Source organism: Lissotriton helveticus, chromosome 2_2 (assembly GCF_964261635.1).
Source record: "Lissotriton helveticus chromosome 2_2, aLisHel1.1, whole genome shotgun sequence".
NCBI classification, from domain to species: Eukaryota; Metazoa; Chordata; class Amphibia; order Caudata; family Salamandridae; genus Lissotriton; species Lissotriton helveticus.
Window position 1 is genome coordinate 44,010,321 of NC_136060.1, and position 19,999 is coordinate 44,030,319.

Here is a 19,999-nt window from a genome sequence, read left to right on the forward strand (position 1 = left end):
TGCATCATGGGAGTTGTAGTTTTACAAGGATATTTTTAATCTTACATCAATGAAACACAGGCCCACATTGTGGTGTTGTTGGTAGTCAGAATTAGAGTGTGAATAAAGTCAGATTTTGAAATCAGAAAACTTTATTTGTTTCAAGTTACACAGCAAAACACAAACTCATATGTCTCACTCTACATCCACAGCACAATCAAGGGAATCAAGGGATCACACAGAGGGCGATGAATCACCACTCCATGTTGGCTCTGGGGCAGAAGGAGAAAGTAGTGTTGAGACTGTCTCTACTCCAATTGTGCGCAAGAAGCGCAGACATGTGGCCCCTCTGCCTCCTTTGGAAGATGACCTTAACATTGAAGGGGATACAAGAGACAGTGGCCTTGAGCGACCTATGACCCTGATCGCAGGCAGGCCGCTCCCCACGCTGCTGCACGGCTCTGCCTGCATTGTTTTTGCCTAATCTTGTATTTTTCCCCTGTGCCTAACTTACTTTCTTGCCCGGACTTGTTTTTATTCCCCTGTGCCTGTACTTGCTTTCTTGCTCAGACTTGTTTTTATTCCCCTGTGCCTGTACTTGCTTTCTTGCCCAGACTTGTTTTTATTCCCCTGTGCCTAACTTGCTTTCTTGCCCAGACTTGTTTTTATTCCCCAGTGCCCAACTTGCTTTCTTGCCCAGACTTGTTTTTATTCCTCCGTGCCTGTACTTGTTTTCTTGCCTAAACTTGTTCTTCCTTCCTGTGCCCCGTTCTCCCGCGGCCCTCGCCCGTTTTTCCCGCTGCTGCGTCCCTGCGGCCCCGCCCACCTGCAATCCCATTCGCCGCCCCGCTCCCGCTTCCCAGCTGCTCCTCCCCTCCACATTCCCTCATATGGAAGCCGCTACACGGCCGCGCTCTGCGGGCCCGCCGCTGGCGCACCTAAGGCAAGCCCGTCTGTGCCCATCTGTGCCTGGATCGCGCCCAGCGCCAGGACCCCTGGACACCATGAATGCCATGATGCCTGACACCGCTACAATGCCAGAACCCTCAACACCGGACGATCACACACCTGCATCCTGGCCGCCCCGAAGCGTACCCACGGAGCTTTCACCTGCGCGGCCGCGCCGCTGGTGCGCCGCTGGTGCACCTAAGGCAAGCCCGTCTGTGCCCATCCATGCCTGGACCACGCCCAGCGCCAGGACCCCTGCACCACGAATGTCATGATGCCTGACACCGCTACGATGCCAGAACCCTCCACGCACTCAACACCGAACGATCACACACCTGCGTTCCTGGCCGCCCCAAAGCGCACCCACAGAGCTTTCACCTACCAGAACTGCAGCTTCACAAGCATCCGCCCCACCATGCTGCCGACCAGGAAGGAACCCAATTACCTCAGATGCATCCTTCTCAACACCCGCTCCACCCGAAAACATGCCGTTGAACTCTGGGACCTACTCGACTCAACCTCCCCAGACGTCGCCTTCCTGACGGAGACATGGCTGAACCCCGCCTCGGCACCCCATAGCGGTCCCGAAAGGCTACAAGATCACCCGCAAGAACCGCACCAACAGAGCGGGAGGAGGACTTGCCATCATCCACAGGAACACTCTCAGAGTCTCGACCAACACCGACGACACCCTCAGCTCCGCCAAACACCTGCACTTCCAGATCCACACTGACCCCAACCCCACCCTCAGAGGAACCCTCATCTACAGACCGCCCGGACCCCGACCACAGTTCGGCGACTCCATCGCCGACTTCGTCAGCACACACGCCCTCGCCTCCATGGACTACATCCTCCTCGGGGACCTGAACTTCCACCTCGAGAACAATGATGACACAAACTCCACCACCCTGATCGACAACCTAGCCAACCTCGGACTCAGACAACTCGTCACAACACCCACCCACTCCGCCGGTCACACGCTTGACCCCATCTTCTCCGCAAGCCACCACGTCTCCTTCAACCATACCACCGAACTCCACTGGACCGACCACCGCTGCATCCACTTCACCTTCAAGAAACCCACCACGCACCACCGCACCCAACAGACGCCCCACCGCTGCTGGAGCAAAGTCACCAAAGACCAGCTAACTACCACCCTCGCCCAGAGCCCACCCGCCGACCATACCGACCCCGACACCGCCGCCTGCAACCTCAGACAGTGGATCAACGACTGCGCCAACACCCTCGCCCCGATCAAGAAACCCTCCAACAATCATACCAACAAGAAAGCCAGCTGCTTCACTGAAGACCTCCGGGCCTCCAAGCAAACCTGCCGAAAGCTGGAGAAGATCTGGCTCCGTGACCGAACACCGGACAGCCACGCCGCCCACAAGAATGCCACCCGCAGACACCATCACCTCATCAGATCTGCCAAAAGGGCCTCCTTCAAAGACCGCCTAGACAGCAGCGCGCACAACAGCAAAGAGCTCTTCAACATCGTGAAGGAACTTTCCAACCCCAGTCCAAACACCAACAACGTCCCACCCTCGCAAGACCTGTGCGACTCGCTGGGCACCTTCTTCCACCACAAGATCACAGACATCCACGACAGTTTCAACGCCACGACCGCCCCGACAACCACTGACACCTCCGCCCCCACAACCACCATCTGCACCATCCGCCTGCTCTACTGGACCAACATCAACGACGATGACACCATCAAGATCATGAACACCATCCACTCCGAATCTCCGTCAGATCCATGCCCACACCACATCTTCAACAAAGCTAGCACATCCATCGCACCTCATCTCCAGAAAGTCATCAACACCTCCTTTGAGACAGCAACCTTCCCAGAGAGCAAGAAGCACGCCGAGATCAACGCCTTACTCAAGAAACTAAAGGCGGACCTCAAGGACCTCAAAAACTTTCGGCCCATCTCCCTGATCCTATTCCCGGCAAAGGTCATCGAGAAGACGGTCAACAAACAACTGACCTACTACCTCGAGGAGAACAACATCCTGGACCCTTCCCAGTACGGGTTCCGCAACAACTACAGCACAGAGACTGCCCTCATCGCCGCCACCGATGACATCAAGTCCCTGCTGGACAACGGAGAAACGGCGGCTCTCATCCTCCTGGACCTGTCAGCAGCCTTCGACACGGTCTGTCACCACACACTACGAACACGCCTCCACAATGCTGGGATCCAAGAGAAGGCCCTGGACTGGACCACCTCCTTCCTCTCCGGCAGAACACAGAGCGTCCGCCTTCCCTCCTTCCGTTCCGAAGCCACCGAGATCATCTGCGACGTAACCCAGGGCTCATCCCTCAGCCCAACCCTGTTTAGTGGAGTAGTGTGGCTCACTGGTTAGAGGCGGCAGGCCTGAGAGCAGAAGTCAGCCTGGGACCAGGGTTCAATTCCCGACGCGGCAGGGTCGTGGACCTTGGTCAGCGGACTCGATAATTCTCGCTTCGGTACTTACTCTAATCAGGGGTTCCACTCGGCAACTCTGGGCATTAGCTTGCCTAATCTCCACAACGGCCCCACCAATTCCGGGGATGCCTGGCTCCACCTTGGGGACTCCCAGCAAGGGACCATCCCACAGGGAAAGCCAGGACGGGTTCCCCAGAGTTATACAGCGCCGGGACGCCCCGTTGCTGGGGCAGCTGTGCGCTTTACAAGTATACTACATTAACATCTACATGGCACCGGTCGACCATGTCGCCCGTCGGCACGACCTCAACATCCTCTCCTATGCCGTTGACACCCAGCTAATACTCTCCCTCACCAAGGACCCCCAAACCGCCAAAACCAACCTTCACAAAGGAATGAAGGCCGTTGCTGAATGGATGAGGAACAGCCGACTGAAGCTGAACTCGGACAAGACGGAGGTCCTCATTTTCGGATCCAACCCTTCGGCCTGGGACAACTCCTGGTGGCTGACCGCACTGGGAACCGCTCCAACACCCACCGACCACGCACACAACCTAGGGGTCATCCTCGACTCCACCCTCTGCATGACTAAACAGGTCAACGCCGTCTCCACCTCCTGCTTCAACAGCCTCCGCATGCTCCGTAGGATCTACAAGTGGATCCCCACTGAAACGAGAAGAACAGTCACCTAGGCCCTTGTCAGCAGCAGGTTGGACTATGGAAACGCCCTCTACGCAGGAGCCTCAGCCAAACTCCTGAGACGGCTCCAACGAATCCAGAACGGCTCTGCACGCCTGATCCTCGACATCCCTCGCCGCAGCCACATCACACCCCACCTGAGAGACCTGCACTGGCTCCCGGTCAACAAGAGGATAACCTTCAAGCTCTTCACCCACGCACACAAGGCACTCCACAACACCGGACCAACGTACCTCAACAGACGACTCAGCTTCTACACCCCCACCCGCCAGCTCAGCTCAACCGACCTAGCCCTCGCTACAGTCCCCCGCTTCCGAAGAGCGACCTCAGGTGGCAGGTCGTTCTCCCACCTCGCTGCCAAGAGCTGGAATACCCTCCCCATCCACCTACGGCGGACCCAAGACCTGCTGACCTTCAGAAAACTCCTCAAGACCTGGCTTTTCAAGCAGCATTCCCCACCCCAGCATCTTGAGACCCTCACGGGTGAGTAGTGCGCTTTACAAATTATATGATTGATTGATTGATTGATACAGTGGTCCCTGTTGATAGCCAAGTCCAACAACAAATGCAAAGAAGGCCACGTATATATAGTTTGGAAAGATCCAGGAGCAGCAGTGTTCATCCAGAAACACCCACAGTCTTTGCTGGTTTAGAGCAGGATATGCTTCATGTGCAAAGCATGATTGGGGGCATGAAGTGTATGGCAGCTTCAATTGACAGACTGTGCATGACACTTGAACGCACAGAGACATCTAGGAACAGGGCTGCTCAACGTGCACATGGAAGATAGCATGGATATACAAAGGCCATTAACCGGCTATGTACAGTTACATGTAAATTAACTAGGCGCAGCATCAACATGCAGAGGGAGATGAGTGAATGAACTCAAAACTTTGCCAAAGGCCTGGACAAGGTTATATGTGCTGTTGAAATTTTACAAACTGCAAACTCTGGTGCCAGCGCCCTAATGGCTTCTGCAGACAGTGAGGACACCTCCAGCAGGAGTAGCAACAACCCCACTCCAACTTCTCAACTCACGCAGCGCAGAAGTGGAAGACATGCTGGAACTACACCTGTGTTGGAGAGCATGAAATGTGAACAACGCCTTGCACCTAGCCGCCACCGCAAAAAGTGAGCATATACATTGCAATACTTTCTTCTTTCTGCATTATCACATATGGCTTTACTTTTAATTAATGGGACATTAGCATTACTGTGCAGTAACATGCCATGGGTAAAAATAGTAGTAAGTTTTTTGTTTTGTGATTAAACACATCACTTGCAAAAAACAGATATGTTGTGAGAGTACTTATCTTACCTAAAAGTAATTTCGTGTTATCTCAGACCGTTTGCCGGCCAGACGCTGCTCCTACTCCTGCTGTTGCCCTTCTAGGTGGAGGTATGGCATCATCATCAGATGTGTCTGAGTCACTCACTTCAATGTCTGTGCCTTTTCTCATTGCCATGTTATGTAGCATTGCGCAGCTAGTTACAATCTTACCACATGTTTCTGGACTGTACTGCAATGCACCTCCACTTTTGTGTATGCACCGGAAACGGCTTTGTAAAATTCCAAATGTGAGTTCAATGACGCCGCGCGTTGACTGGTGTGCCCTGTTGTATCTTCTCTCACTTGCATTTGATGGATTCAAATATGGCGTTAGGATGAAGTCACGCACTGTGTAGTCACTGTCACCTGCATGGAAGAAAAGTAAGAGTGACTGTGTGTTCCATTGATAATTTACTAATGTATGGATGGATGGATGGATGAGATTCGACACCCATGATGTGGAAAAGATAGAAAATAGAAAGTGTAAGTGGCGATTACTGTGTTGGAAATTGTGCCTCAGAATAGGAGTCCAGAAAAAATTCTGTGTCGCAGGCCAAAGGCACGTATTCAGAGAAAGAGAAAAAACAAAGATTTTGTATGATAAAACAAAAAAATAAGTACTTACGAGTATATAGATTCTAAAGGATGACACAATGGAGAATAATAATGCATAAGTAGTCCAAGTTTCAAATAGCTAGAAAAAAGTTAAGGTTGTCCTATATGTAAAAAGAAGAGGGGAGCAGCCAAGAAGTCTATTCTGTAATATAATGAATTCTACCCAGTATTTGTACAATGAAAAAAATGGAAAAGTAGCTACTTTACACACCAGGATTGTTTCCTCAGATAGGAAAAAGTTGATTACTCAAAGTGGTAGAAAGATTCTCAACCTATACTGCATCCACACAGGGTTTCAGACATCTAAGAATTAAACATAAACAATGACTGCAGTACAAAATTCAAAATGCGGTCCAAATATAGAACATCCTCCGCCCCCATGGAACAGCCGTGAGATATATAAAATCCAAGGGACGCACAAGCTAACAAAATACTTTACAACTGAATAGACTACATTCTAGAGAGTTCCTCTCAAACTCGAGATGGATCAAATAGTGGGCCCATACGAAACCCGAAGGTCAATAAACTGAAAGAAAAATAAATAAAATGTCTATCAAACAATAACACAATACAATGAAAACATAGAGAGGCTGTGAATGACTTTTTAAAGAACGAATTCACTTCTACGAAAAAGAAAACTGTCACATTGTAGAACAATCGGACAAGATATAGAGGGTTGGAGGCAATGCTCAATAGCATTAAATACTTCTAAAATGTCTACATGGGTAGAAGCCTAATGCGTATGTCTCTGCCATCTGTGATTAAAAAAAGGCAGGTAAGAACAGGAAAGCAAAATCTAACATTGCATTGGTACCCCATGTAAGAATACATACAGCTGGACCCATAATAGTGGCTTAGCTGAATGAAAGTATAGCGGCAAGGACTATGGGAGGTGACCCTCCTCAGAGACTACAAGAGGCGGTCTGCCTCGGGGACCGAGAAATGTTCATCGTGTGTCCGACCACAGGGCAGCAACTAGGGATAACAGAAATCCTGTAAACAAATACGATAGGGCTGTAGACCCTAGAAAAGATGTGACAGAGAGTCAGACCAAAGCCAAATGGCTCTCACCTTTAAAAACCGGTTCCAGTTCCAGTTGTGTGACCGGAAATGGATGGAGCAAGTCGATATGCTAGAATGCTTCGATGGGTCGTAAGGATGACAAAGATACTCGTCATACTCGTAGCTCCAAGAAATAAGAAAAAACAAGACAGCAACAACGGAAAACATGCCCTTTTCAAAAAATAATAATGATAATGAAGGAGTTCAAAGGAAGGGCTGAATGAAACAATTAAAAGCAAACATGTCAGTTGGAAGAAATCTTCCTAGCACATGAAGTCCAATATCTTTTTGTCGGATGATGAATAAGAGGCCAAAGGGAAGGAGGAACAGCATTACGCGGTGCACATAGCTGGGGCTGTTAGAAAGACAGGAACATGGGGAAGGTTCAATAAATGGACACACATAGGTGAAAATACTGGCACCCAGAAAACGGTCTAAATTCAAAGAATCTCTAATGTTTGAGAGACATTCGGCCGGGGAAGGAACAATACAGGAAGAGAGGATGGTCAGGATAAACTGCCGAACAGGATTTACATCGCATTTTCCCACCAAGATGTGATTTCTTTTAAGCCTTTAAGTTGAGTATCTAAAAATTAATTCCAAAACACCTCTCTTTTCTTACAGTATTTTGTGTCATCACTGCCTCAGGTAGGTGTTATTTTTTCTAATATGGTCCATCTGAGTTCCAAATCTGTGTGACCTTGATCCAACCAATGTTGAACTATGGGTGCAGAAGTTTTCCTGTTGCAAATATTGGACTTGTGTTTTCCAATCCTGTTTCCCCCACTTAACAAATCTGCAATTGGACATGCTTCTAGATTCAGTCATCTTATGTCCACTTTTAATGTGGCTGGTTATAATGTCATTGTCACATGCCTGGTACATTTCACATCCATGGATGCCCCTGATGGGATTGGTTCCTGTGATAGATTTTTGACAAAAGGAGTCGTCAATTTTAGGTTTCGCTCTGACTAGGAGGGTTCCTCAAGTTTCTGTTCCTTCTAAAGGCAAATAGTAGCTTGGGTAGTTCAGGTTAACCTACATTAGTGTTTAATATGTGTCATTGTGAGTAGAACCGCCTGTCTGATTTTTTGGTCCAAGTTGGAATGTTGTATAGCGCAGACCAACTTGTCTTCAGCTGTTTTTTCCTTGGCCTCAAATATTGCCTCCCTGTTATAATATTTGGCCCTATTGAACGAGTCACAGATAAGTCTCTTGGGATATCCTCTAGTGAGGAATTTGTGTTTGAAGAACCTTGGCAAGTCAAACAATAGCACTCAGGTTCGAACAATTTCACTGAACGCGCAGGAACTGGCTTTAAGTAATGGCATGTTTTTGACAGCGCAGATTGAAGCTCTTATAATGCAGTAAGGTGTTTTTTGTGGGTGGTTTAATGTAGAGAGACACAGAAATGTCATATGGCACATAGGGACATTGTTGTTTTGCACTAACTTAGCATGAATATGTTGCAGAATTTCCACAAGGTTTTCCTTCATGTTATACATACCACTTGTCATCTGATAAAATTCCATTTGCTACTATTCCATCCATTGGGGATCAACTGATTCCCAATGAGGATCGCAGACTTTCTTTGATAATTGCGGCTCATGCAGGTGTGGCTTCTGCCCATGCCGGAGTAAATGCAATGGTTTCCCTTTTGCAGCAAAGTTTTTGGTGGCATGGTTTATACCTGCAGGCCCGTAAATATGTTCTTTCTTGTGACATTTGTCAACAAGTTAAGCCTTCTACTGCTGCACAGACACCACATACTCAGCTTTACATCTCTAATCAGCCATTTGGCTGTGTTCATCTTGATCACGGTGGTCCTTTAACTTTTGACACCTCATTTAAACACATCTTAGTTGCAGTGGATCCATGCACTAGATTCCTTTGGGTTTCGCCTTGACGTTGTGCTGACACCCGAACTGTCATTAAAGATTTGCTTGTCTTTGACGAGACATTTGCTTGTGGCACCTTCAATTCGGACCAAGGTCCTGTGTTTGCCTCTAAGGATTATCCGGATGCGATGAAGTCTCTGGAGGTACAGGTGCAATATTCCTCTCCATACCAGCCCGAGGGCAATTAAGTTGTGAAGCCGAAGAACCGTGACTTAAAACAATCTTTGATGGCTAGAGTCCTAGGTACTGCCAGGGGATGGCCTACTCATTTGTACAAAGTGCACTAAATAATCTCCCTAGAAGATCTCTGGGTGGGCGGACCCCATACGAAAAGCTCTTTGGCATTAAAATGTTTGTGCCTGACCTTGATAGTCTAGACTTTGTGGCGGCTGCCGCATACTTTGACGTAGATAGCCATTGTGCTATGTAACAGGATCTATAAAAAACTTGTGATTCACAAGATAGAGCCCAGTTGCTCTCCTCCGCAGATCCAGCGGTGCTGATTCCTGTTTCTGGCTGGCTTCCTAAAATTGGAGATCTGGTCACTGAAAACGTAGAGAACAAAAAATAATCTGGTCCATCCTACCATTCACCGGTCCAATTGCTTGGTTTAAAAGGCACCCGCACTGCGATCCTGCCTCCTTTACGTGGTCATAAGGAGAATCATTACGGATGTATGACATTACAACGCATGCTTTTACATCGCATGCTTTTACAACACGGTTTTTACCACGCATACCATTACAACGCATAGCGCTTTGGGGTGCTGGATAGTGAATAGTTTAATTTACTATTCCAACTCCAGTCCCCGTGGACACTAGGGAAGGTGTTGGATATTAAATTAAATCTATTCCCTATCCTAGAGCGCCCCCCAGCGCAATGCGTTGTAATGGTTTGCGTTGTAAAAGTTGCGTCGTAAAGGCACTGCGTGGTAAAAGTTGCGTTGTAAAGGATGTTTCCCATCATTACATTTCAATCAAAGATGTCAAGTTACAACATATGGACAATAAAGAATAGTATGCCTCAAAGCATTCCACGTCAAAATCTTTCAATGTATCCAATGGCTTCTGTTTCTTCAGCCACTCCCCAGCAATAACAAGGTAATATCTGCGTATATTGAGAATGATTCGCTTCCAGTTGAAGTCATAATTGACATTCCTGAGTGCTCCATACCTGAATCATCTGATGCAGCACATCCCCCGTTGTTCCAGCTGGGGTCCAGTGGTTATTATATGGATCGTAATAGCTTTTCCTCTGGCACGTCTTCCTCATTATCTACTGTGCAAGAGACACCAACCGGTACCAGTGTTTTCATCTCCTGGTTCAAAGAGACTTATTTGGTCCCACCCTGGACATATATCTGGTGCTTACGATGATGTTCCTCTTCATGTGGATCGGATTTGTGACTGTATTTTTCCTACTCATTAATGCCCATTATTTACTTGAACGCTGTGCTGTGATCTTTGATGATGGAGTTCTGGCCCCTCACACGTCATCCCACATAATGAAAAGAGACTAAGCCTGTGTCAATATATCAGCATTCCCTGTTGTTGATGGTATCATCTGGGATAAAGTTGCATACTATATCCATGGCCCGATGGAAATTTTGAACATTCCATATGTCTTCTGCATTTCCTTGGGAGATGTGGTTTTGCCAGACATCCTTTTGAATGACTGGGATGTTCATGCCGTTCAGTCGTTATTCTCTGATTCAAAATAATATGCTGCATTTGACACTGGAGATTTGTACTTAAATGTGGCTAATTATGCATATTTATTTTGTTATCAACATTATGGACTTAATTTCTTACACAAGACAAAACACAGAGACCATTTTTTAATTATACCCAATGAGAGCATTGCCCAACATCAGTACAGGGTAGTTCGAAGATGCAACAAAGTACATTTGTGTATTCTTCTGGTTACAATCTGTCTGACCCACAGTCCTATTTTTATAAATTGAAGATCCTGCCCCTAACAACATTTATGTGAACACAGACCTAACTGGTTTACTCCCTTGCCTTCAGCAACGAATTGTCCATTAAGGGTTATGAGTATCAGAAGGACACAATTGATTTAAAATCCATCTGGGGCACTAGAGATTGGCAAGTGCAGGGCACTGTGGCTTTGCATCGTGCATGTCTGATACCATCTCAAATATTTTTTTAAATGACACGGTACAATAGACTAATTGTATTGGTTTAGCCATGGCCAAAAACCTAAATATTCCCTCCATTCCATTATTAACTCCATGTGATACATGGCAAGCACACACTAATTACATAATTGAAGACTTAGCTGTCTTATTTTAAAATGGCACACTTAACTCGTCCACTCTTGACCCCTTAGGATGCTTAGTGTGGCTGACAACTTTGAATGCAGGTCAATTAAGTTTTTTGAATACTACAAAAGGTTTTACACAAAATAGACCTGATTCACGCTTCCCACATTCGTCTACAGTTACCACATACTCTGTGGGTAAATTATGTCAGCAATGGTTGGAACATTCCACACTGTTTTCTGTGCCTCTCCGTCAAAATGACCGGGCTAATTTAGAAAAAGTCCTTGCAGTAGTAGATAACAGTATTAATACACTGTCTTCCCATAAATATACTTTAGATAATATTGTATCTTCTGTCATTGATATTGTACAACATGAAGTGTCTGTTTTGTTTCATTGTCAAAATCAGTTACGTTCTGGCATGCAGTTTGCTTGGTCGTTACAAACACTAAAAAATGTAAAAGTACTGCATTGTTTTTGCCATTTAATTTGACTGATAAACAGAAATTAATGTCCATGAAAGATGTCACACACACATTGTCACATATTGAACAATTAGAACAGTTACTATTCTCTGTGGCCGAGACTGATTCAGCAGTGTGGTTAATACATGGGGTTATACCACTGCGGAGATATGAGCCCCTTGGCAATAATTGTATTCACAAATTATGGTAATTACCTTTCGCTTACAGATGTCAACACGCAGATAGGTAAGTTTCCTTACAGGGGAGAAATGTGATTCAACAGTAGGACATTCCCTAGTCTGTAAACAAGTTACGCCCCCTAATCTGGCATATTTTCTGAAAGATACCCCTGTTCCAGCAATTATTCCATAATAACTTTGCTTTCAAACTGTAGTTATCTTATTTTGAAATACCACAATTGCTGCGGCTTGAGAGCTGGCATCCCGTATAGATTAACGGTTTCTCAACGCGTTACTTGTTGCGGCAATGTCCTATTTCCTGGAACGGTCATATGAATCCAGTGCAGTCCTCCCCTAGCTAGGGGAAACTCAACTGCACTTAAATCAAAACTGATGGTCGGACCAACCGAAGTGTGATCTCAATCAGTGGTGCTGATAAATTGCAGTGCAAAAGAAAAATGTGAGGATTAAAAATGACTACTGGGACACACGGAATTATTTTTAATGAAGGTTATCCTAGTGTCAAGATTAAAAACATGAGCTGATAGTTTGAATAAATACCTATCTTATAGCAATAGGACAGAGGTCGACATGTTTCAGCCTTAAAGGTGACATTAACCTGGCTTTCGTCAGGACCAAGAATGATGTACGCCACAACAAAAGTGCTACAAAAATAGTGTACAAAGAACATTAATTCAGAAACTTGAAAAATCGTAGTTACGATACACCCTACCAGGACCTGATTAGCACAGATGTGCAAAGGTTTCCATTTTACTGTCGGTGCAGTTTCTTTCATACAACAACAAATAATATAAAATAATTAGTATTATACTCTAGTGCACTTTAATCATTCAAATCTCTGTCTCATTATGTTACTATTGTGCATAAATCACAGCAGTGGTAAATGCCCTTTTAGTGGCCAAGCATATAGTATGCTAAAAAGCTGTATTAAGTTAATTCTAAATGTACTTACCCATCTTTATGTGGGAGTACGCCTCACCTCACCCGGCAACAGCTCGGTAACTGAGGCCCCGCTCTGGTAAAGGGTACAAGAGAAAACGCAGGAATTAAATCCTTGTGTGCCCACCTCACTAATATATTATAAAAACCTTGATGTTGACAAAACTGAAAACAAACCATGGAACCCTGATGCAGGCACAATTTTGATGTTTGAAAAAGACTCAGTTAAAAACAAAGTCAAAAAATTAAAAGACCAAAGACCTTCCTCTACACAAACCAAAATGTAAATAAACATAAACGGAGCCTATTGAATTGCCTCAAATATAAAGATGCCCATTGTTATCACAAAAGAACAGTTTTGTGTGTATAGTCAAATCAAAATAATGCAATCCTACCTACTCAGCTACGGAAACCTATAAGGTATATGGTAGTATAAAAGATAGCGAACAAACATACTCAAAGGACGTAAGGACTCACTTGTCCGTCGGTACGGGCATGGACCAAGCCGAAGGGGAGGTACTCGATCGGCAGGGAGAGTTTCCTTAAATAGTCCCTCTGATTGGATAACGAGCGTCACCTAGCTCACTTACGTGTAAACGCACACATAGCACGCCTGCGCCTGTATATTGAACAGGAAGTACTACCTCTCACTATTGCGCATGCTAAAAGCGTTTAACGCTACAGTGGAGTAGTGGGAGTTGTAGTAGATAAAGGAAGTCTCTCCTATCTCCACTCAAGACAGCGTTCAGCGAAACCGGGCCTGCGCACACAGGGGAACCCTGCTCCACACCGCTGCGCATGCTCGGTTCAAGGACGCCGCGCCAACATGATAACAGACACCGCTCACTAACTGCCATTGCATTAACGGAGGAGACTACTATGACATATTCGCCCCTGACTGCTCATTTGCAAATTTGACACACATTTGACACGATTATTGAGTGTTTTGCGTTGTATACACATATGCACACCTGCAGACAAGCACTGATTATGAACACAAACGACCATCTGTGAACAACAAAGAATTATTCATCAGTGCAACAGCATGCATAAAAAATTGCAATTCAGTGGTGCATGTGTAAACAGTTGCCTGCCCTCACCTAATGTCTTCGAAACAAAGGGACAACTGTAAAATCAAAATAACAACCGTCAATAGCGACTGGAGTGAGTTGATAAATGTGTCAAATAAAACCCTTAGGAGTTATCAATTGATACTATGGATACCACTGTCAAACTAGGGTACCACAAAGTCAAGAAAAGGGGATTGAGCAAAGTATATAACCAACCATGGGCAGATAATGTATCACACTACAGTGTGTCATACTCGATGGATGCAGAGCTCCACACGTCCGACATAAGTAGTCATGAAGCCAGATGATGGTTCATACATAATGGGTTCGGAGACACAGTGAATGTCCGGGTACTCAATATGGTTATATGTTCATCTACTATAGTGAAACATATTTTCAAAGCATTCCTAAAACATATGGGGACATCAAAAATACAGAATTCAGATATTATATTTGTGTTCTTAAGGGCTAAAGGTCACTCATAGAGAGACCCATGGAACCTCATCATTAAGACCCTCACTATCACATTTTAGTCTGTAAATCCATTTTTGTTCCTTAACAAAGAGAAATCTCGAGATATCACTGATATTGGGAGGCACATACGGACGCTCAAGCTTCTGCATTGTGTTTAAGAGTGAGAAACTGATTAGTGAGACATGTCGACTGTTTGTTACATCGAATGGTACTCTTATGTTCGCTGATCCTCACCTTGATTTTGTGTGTAGGGTAACCAATATATCTGAGCGAACATGGACAGGTAATCATATAAATAACTCTGTCAGAGTTACAATTAGTGTGAGTTTTCAAAATCCACGGATTCCCTGTACCAATGTCCCTGAATTCTGTTTTCTGAGTCTGCGGACAGGCATTTCAAGACCCACAGGGTTGATGACCGCGGACCGCAGGAAGATTCCACAACGTGTTGGTAACTTCATGGATCTTAGTCATGGGCCTGATATGCACCAGACTATCTCGTAGACTGGGGCCCTTTTTGAAAGAAAACAAAGGAGGAGGGACTCTCTCAATAGCCACATTAAGGATCCTCCAATGTATCGTCTTTTGTACCTGATTAGAGAGTGTACTGAAAGTGTTCACAAAAGTTAGTCTGTTGAGAGGTTCTTTCTCAACTCGAGCATCCAATAGGGCGTATTGATTATTATTAGCAGCCCGTTTCCATGCCTGGCAAACCAAATGTCTGGGATAATCACGGTCTCTAAGTTGTTCAAACAATGCTATAGCATGTCTTTCAAAATGAGGTCTCTCAGAACAATTCCTATGTATATGTAAGAACTGCCCAACGGGCAGGTTCTCACGCAAGGCTTTAGGATGGTGACTCCCAAATGTCAACAGTGAGGTTTTTGCCATTGGTTTTTTATATACCTCTCATCCTAGTTTCCCTTCTTGCGGAAAAATAAGGATGTCCAAGAAAGGTAATTGGATGTGGCTAAACTCCACTGTAAATTTGAGAAACTTGTTCTTGCTATTAAGCCATACATGGAAATCTAAGATCTCAGTCGTAGAACCATGCCATGCCACCAAAATATCATCTATGTATCTCTTCCACAGCAACGCTTGATGGAAGAAAGGGTTGCTGTGGTCGAGAACATATTTTTTTTTCAAATAAATGAACATACAAATTGGCTAGGCTGGGCGCGAAGATGCTACCCATCGATGTCCGGAAGATCTGGAGGAAGATCTGCTCCTCGAATTTGAAAAAATTCTCCATCATGGCCAATCTAGCACACTCCATAATAAAATTGACCGCAGTAATGCTATTAAGATCCCGGGTGTCCAAAAGACCTCTGATAGATTCCAGGGTCTCCTCCTGAGGTATACAAGTGTACAGCAACTCGATGTCAAAACTGACAAGTATGTCAGTAGTGACGTCGAAGTCGATGTCAGGAAGTAGTCTCAAGACATCAGTGGTATCTTGAAGGTAGGTGGACATTTCCTTCACTAGGGGCCATAGAAAATGGTCCACAAACGTCGACAGAGGCTCTAGAAGAGAGCCAATGCCAGAGATGATAGGACGTCCTGGCGGTGGTCTCTGACTTTTGTGAATTTTCGGGAGGCAATAGAAATACGGCATAACAGGATGGCAGGGGACCAAGGATTTGGCTTCGTGGGGAGTTATCCAGCCCTCCGTACTGACCTTGTCAACCAGTTGTTTGATTTCTGCAGACAATCTGGGCGTAGGATCTATGGACAAAGGTTGGTACGAGTTGGTATCATTCAGTTGTCTTAAGCATTCAGCTTGGTAGGTGTCAGTTTCCATAACAACTGTATCTCCCTTTGTCAGCAGGTTTTATTGTGATGGGGCTATCTTTAGCCAATATTTCCAAAGCAGCTTTTTCTTTGGTTGATAAATTTTGATAGCTCCGTTTGCGGGAATCACATACAGCCATTACATCATGGGTAACAGCTTCTCAAAGGTAGCAACCTGAGAAGGGACATGATGAATCAAAGGTGTGAAGGTAGACACAGGTCGCAAACCAGTGTTGGTAGGCATACTATCAGTCGGGCCAACGTCTCCCTCCTTGGTTTTGAAGAAGAAGTGAAGACAAATCTTTCTAAAGAATTTCTCCAGTTCGCATCTCAATTGAAAGGGATCCCCTTTGTTGGTGGGAACAAATCCCAATCCTTTATTCAGCACCTTCTGCTCATCAGGTGTTAGAATGCTTGAGCTCAGGTTTACTATCAGGTCGCCTCGTCTGCACTCGTGCTGGTCGATTGTTGCTGCCCTTTCCTGCTGCGGGTGTTGGGGAACGATGGTTCTGTCTCCCAATGTACTGGTGGCTGTCCTCTTCTCCTGCCGCATTTGCGGCCATGGCCCTGACCTAAAAAAGGCTGGTTGGCAAAGAATTGTGGATGTGGTGGAAAGGGAGGCATCTGTTGAGGGAATGGTTGTTGCTGGTAACACCAGGGTACTGGGGGCCACCATTGCCCTTGGTTCTGGTAAGAGCCTTGCAAGCTACGTCTTCTATTGAATCTTTGTTGTTGACCCCTGCCTCTGTTGTGAGATGTACTAGAGTTAGAGGTATCAGAGTCACTAGAGCCCTGTTCTGAGCCTTAAGTGGAATAATTTGAGCCATACTGCTTTCCTCTTTTGTTGTACTCCGGTGCCACATAGGTATCGCTAGTATAGGGATATACTTTCACCAGTGAAAACAGGGCCAGATCTTTCTTAAACTTCTCAATTTTGGTTATCAAAATATTGTCTCTATATTCTTTATTGGATTTGTTAGTCTCATCCATGTGCTTTTTATAGAGGGTACTAGTGATAGTTGTTTTGATCTGTCCCTCAAGAACCTGTATTTCAATAAGAATGGCATTGCCATCCTTTTAGCAGTTGTTATAATTAGGATGAGCCAATCGCGTGTACACCGCCACGCGATAAGAGACCAGTCACGTAAAAACTCCTTATCTGTCAAAAAGAGCCTAGGTGTGTTAGTTACAATGAGACCGGTCGGTGCACATTTACCCCATAAATATTCTGTCATGACAACTCCATGAACTGAAGTGCGAGAGTGGATCTTTTTAAGATTAAGCAATGTAAGCCAATCATCCTGGTTGTTACCAGGAATCTCGGGTAAAAGCGTCCAAAATACTGGGATTGTTTGTTAATATAGAGTTAAAAATCACATCATCAAAGGCTAGCCCCGCAAAATCGGCCATGGTCTGAAAACAAGTCAATCAACAAGGTGAGCGCAAAAGAGGTACTCAATCAATTTCAGAGTACCCCCAGAACAGGTACCCGCAGCTGTGGCTGCTCTAGACACCAAAACACATATTTACAAAAGAGGGTCCTGGGGAGATGATTTTTACAGACCCAGTGGTCTCCAATCCCCAATTACCATCCAAAACAACAAAAGAGGAGACTGCCGGTCAAACCGTATAGAGACAGAAAACCTGGATAGGAAATCATAGGAACTATGAGCAATACAAATTCAGCCTCACCATATTGAGATGAATCCCATCAGCCCACCACACTGGCGGAGCATCGTCACCTGGGAACGGTCATATGAATCCAGTGCAGTCCATCCCTAGCTAGGGGGAACTTAACTGCACTTAATTCAAAACTGATGGTCGGCCCAACCGAAGTATGATCTCAATCAGTGGTGCTGATAAATTGCAGTGCAAAAAAAAATGTGAGGATTAAAAATGACTACTGGGACACACAGAATTTTTTTTAATGAAGGTTATCCTAGTGTCAAGATTAAAAACATGAGCTGATAGTTTGAATAAATAACTATCTTATAGCAATAGGACAGAGGTTGACATGTTTCAGCCTTATAGGTGACAATAAGCTGGCTTTCGTCAGGACCAAGAATGATATACGCTACTGCAAAGGTGGTACAAAAATAGTGTGAATAACAAAAAACATTAATTCAGAAACTTGAAAAATCGTAGTTACGATACACCCTACCAGGACCCGATTAGCACGGATGTGCAAAGGTTTCCATTTTATTGGAGGTGCAGTTTCTTTCCTACAACAACAAATTATATAAAATAATTAGTATTATACTCTAGTGCACTTTAATCATCTATATCTCTGTCTCATTATGTAACAATTGTGCAAAAATCACAGCAGTAGTAAATGCCCATTTAGTGGCCAAGCATATAGTATGCTAAAAGCTGTATTATGTTAATTCTGAATGTACTCACCCATCTTTATATAGGAGTACGCCTCACCTCACTCGGCAACTAGTCGGTAACTTAGGCCCGCTCTGTTAAAGGGTACAAGAGAACACGCAGGAATGAAATCCTTGTGTGCCCACCTCCCTAATCTATATATATAAAAACGAATGTATGTCTGTCTGTCTGTTTGTCCTTTATGCATTACTACACCATTCATCCAATCGCCATGAAACTTTGGGAAGTTTTTAATTATTATTTTAATAATTGCAACTCTGACAGAGTTATTTATATGATTACCTGTCCATGTTCGCTCACATATATTGGTTACACTACAAGCAAAATCAAGTTGAGGATCAGCGAACATAAGAGTACCATTCGATGTAACAAACAGTCGACATGTCTCACTAATCATTTTCTCACTCTTAAACACAAGGCAGAAGACATGCAGTGGCTAGTGCTTGAGAGTCCGTTTGTGCCTCTGCATATCAGTGATATCTCGAGATTTCTCTTTGTTAAGGAATAAAAATATATTTACAGACCAAAATGTGATGGTGAGGGTCTCAATGATGAGATTCCATGGGTCTCTCTATGAGTGACCTTTAGCCCTTAAGAACACAAATAGAATATCTGAATTCTGTATTTTTGATGTCCCCATATGTTTTAGGAATGCTTCGAAAATATGTTTCACTATAGTAGATGTACATATAACCATATTGAGTACCCGGACATTCACTTTGTCTCCGAACCCATTATGTATGAACCATCGTCTGGCTTCATGACTATTTATGTCAGACGTGTGGGGCTCTGCAGCCATCGAGTGTGACACACTGTAGTGTGATACATTATCTGCCCATGGTTGGTTATATACTTTGCTCATTCCCCTTTTCTTGACTTTGTGGTACTCTAGTTTGACAGTGGTATCCATAGTATCAATTGGTAACTCCTAAGGGTTTTGTTTGACACATTTATCAACTCACTCCAGTCGCTATTGACTGTTGTTATTTTGATTTTACAGCTGTCCCTTCGTTTCAAAGACATTAGGTGAGGGAAGGCAACTGTTTACACATGCACCACTGAATTGCCATTTTTTATGCATGCTGTTGCACTGATGAATAATTCTTCGTTGGTAATCAGTGCTTGTCTGGCTGGTGTACCTATGTGTATACAGCGCTAAGCACTCAATAATCGTGTCAAATGTGTGTCAAATTTGCAAATGAGCAGTCAGGGGCGAATATGTCATAGTAGTCTCCTCCCTTCACGCAATTGCAGTTAGTGAGCGGTGTCTGTTATAATGCTGGCGCGGCGTCCTTGAACCGAGCATGCGCAGCAGTGTAGAGCAGGGTTCCCCTGTGTGCGCAGGCCCGGTTTTGCTGTACGCTGTCTTGAGTGGAGATGGGACAGACTTGCTTTATCTACTAGAACTCCCACTACTCCACCAT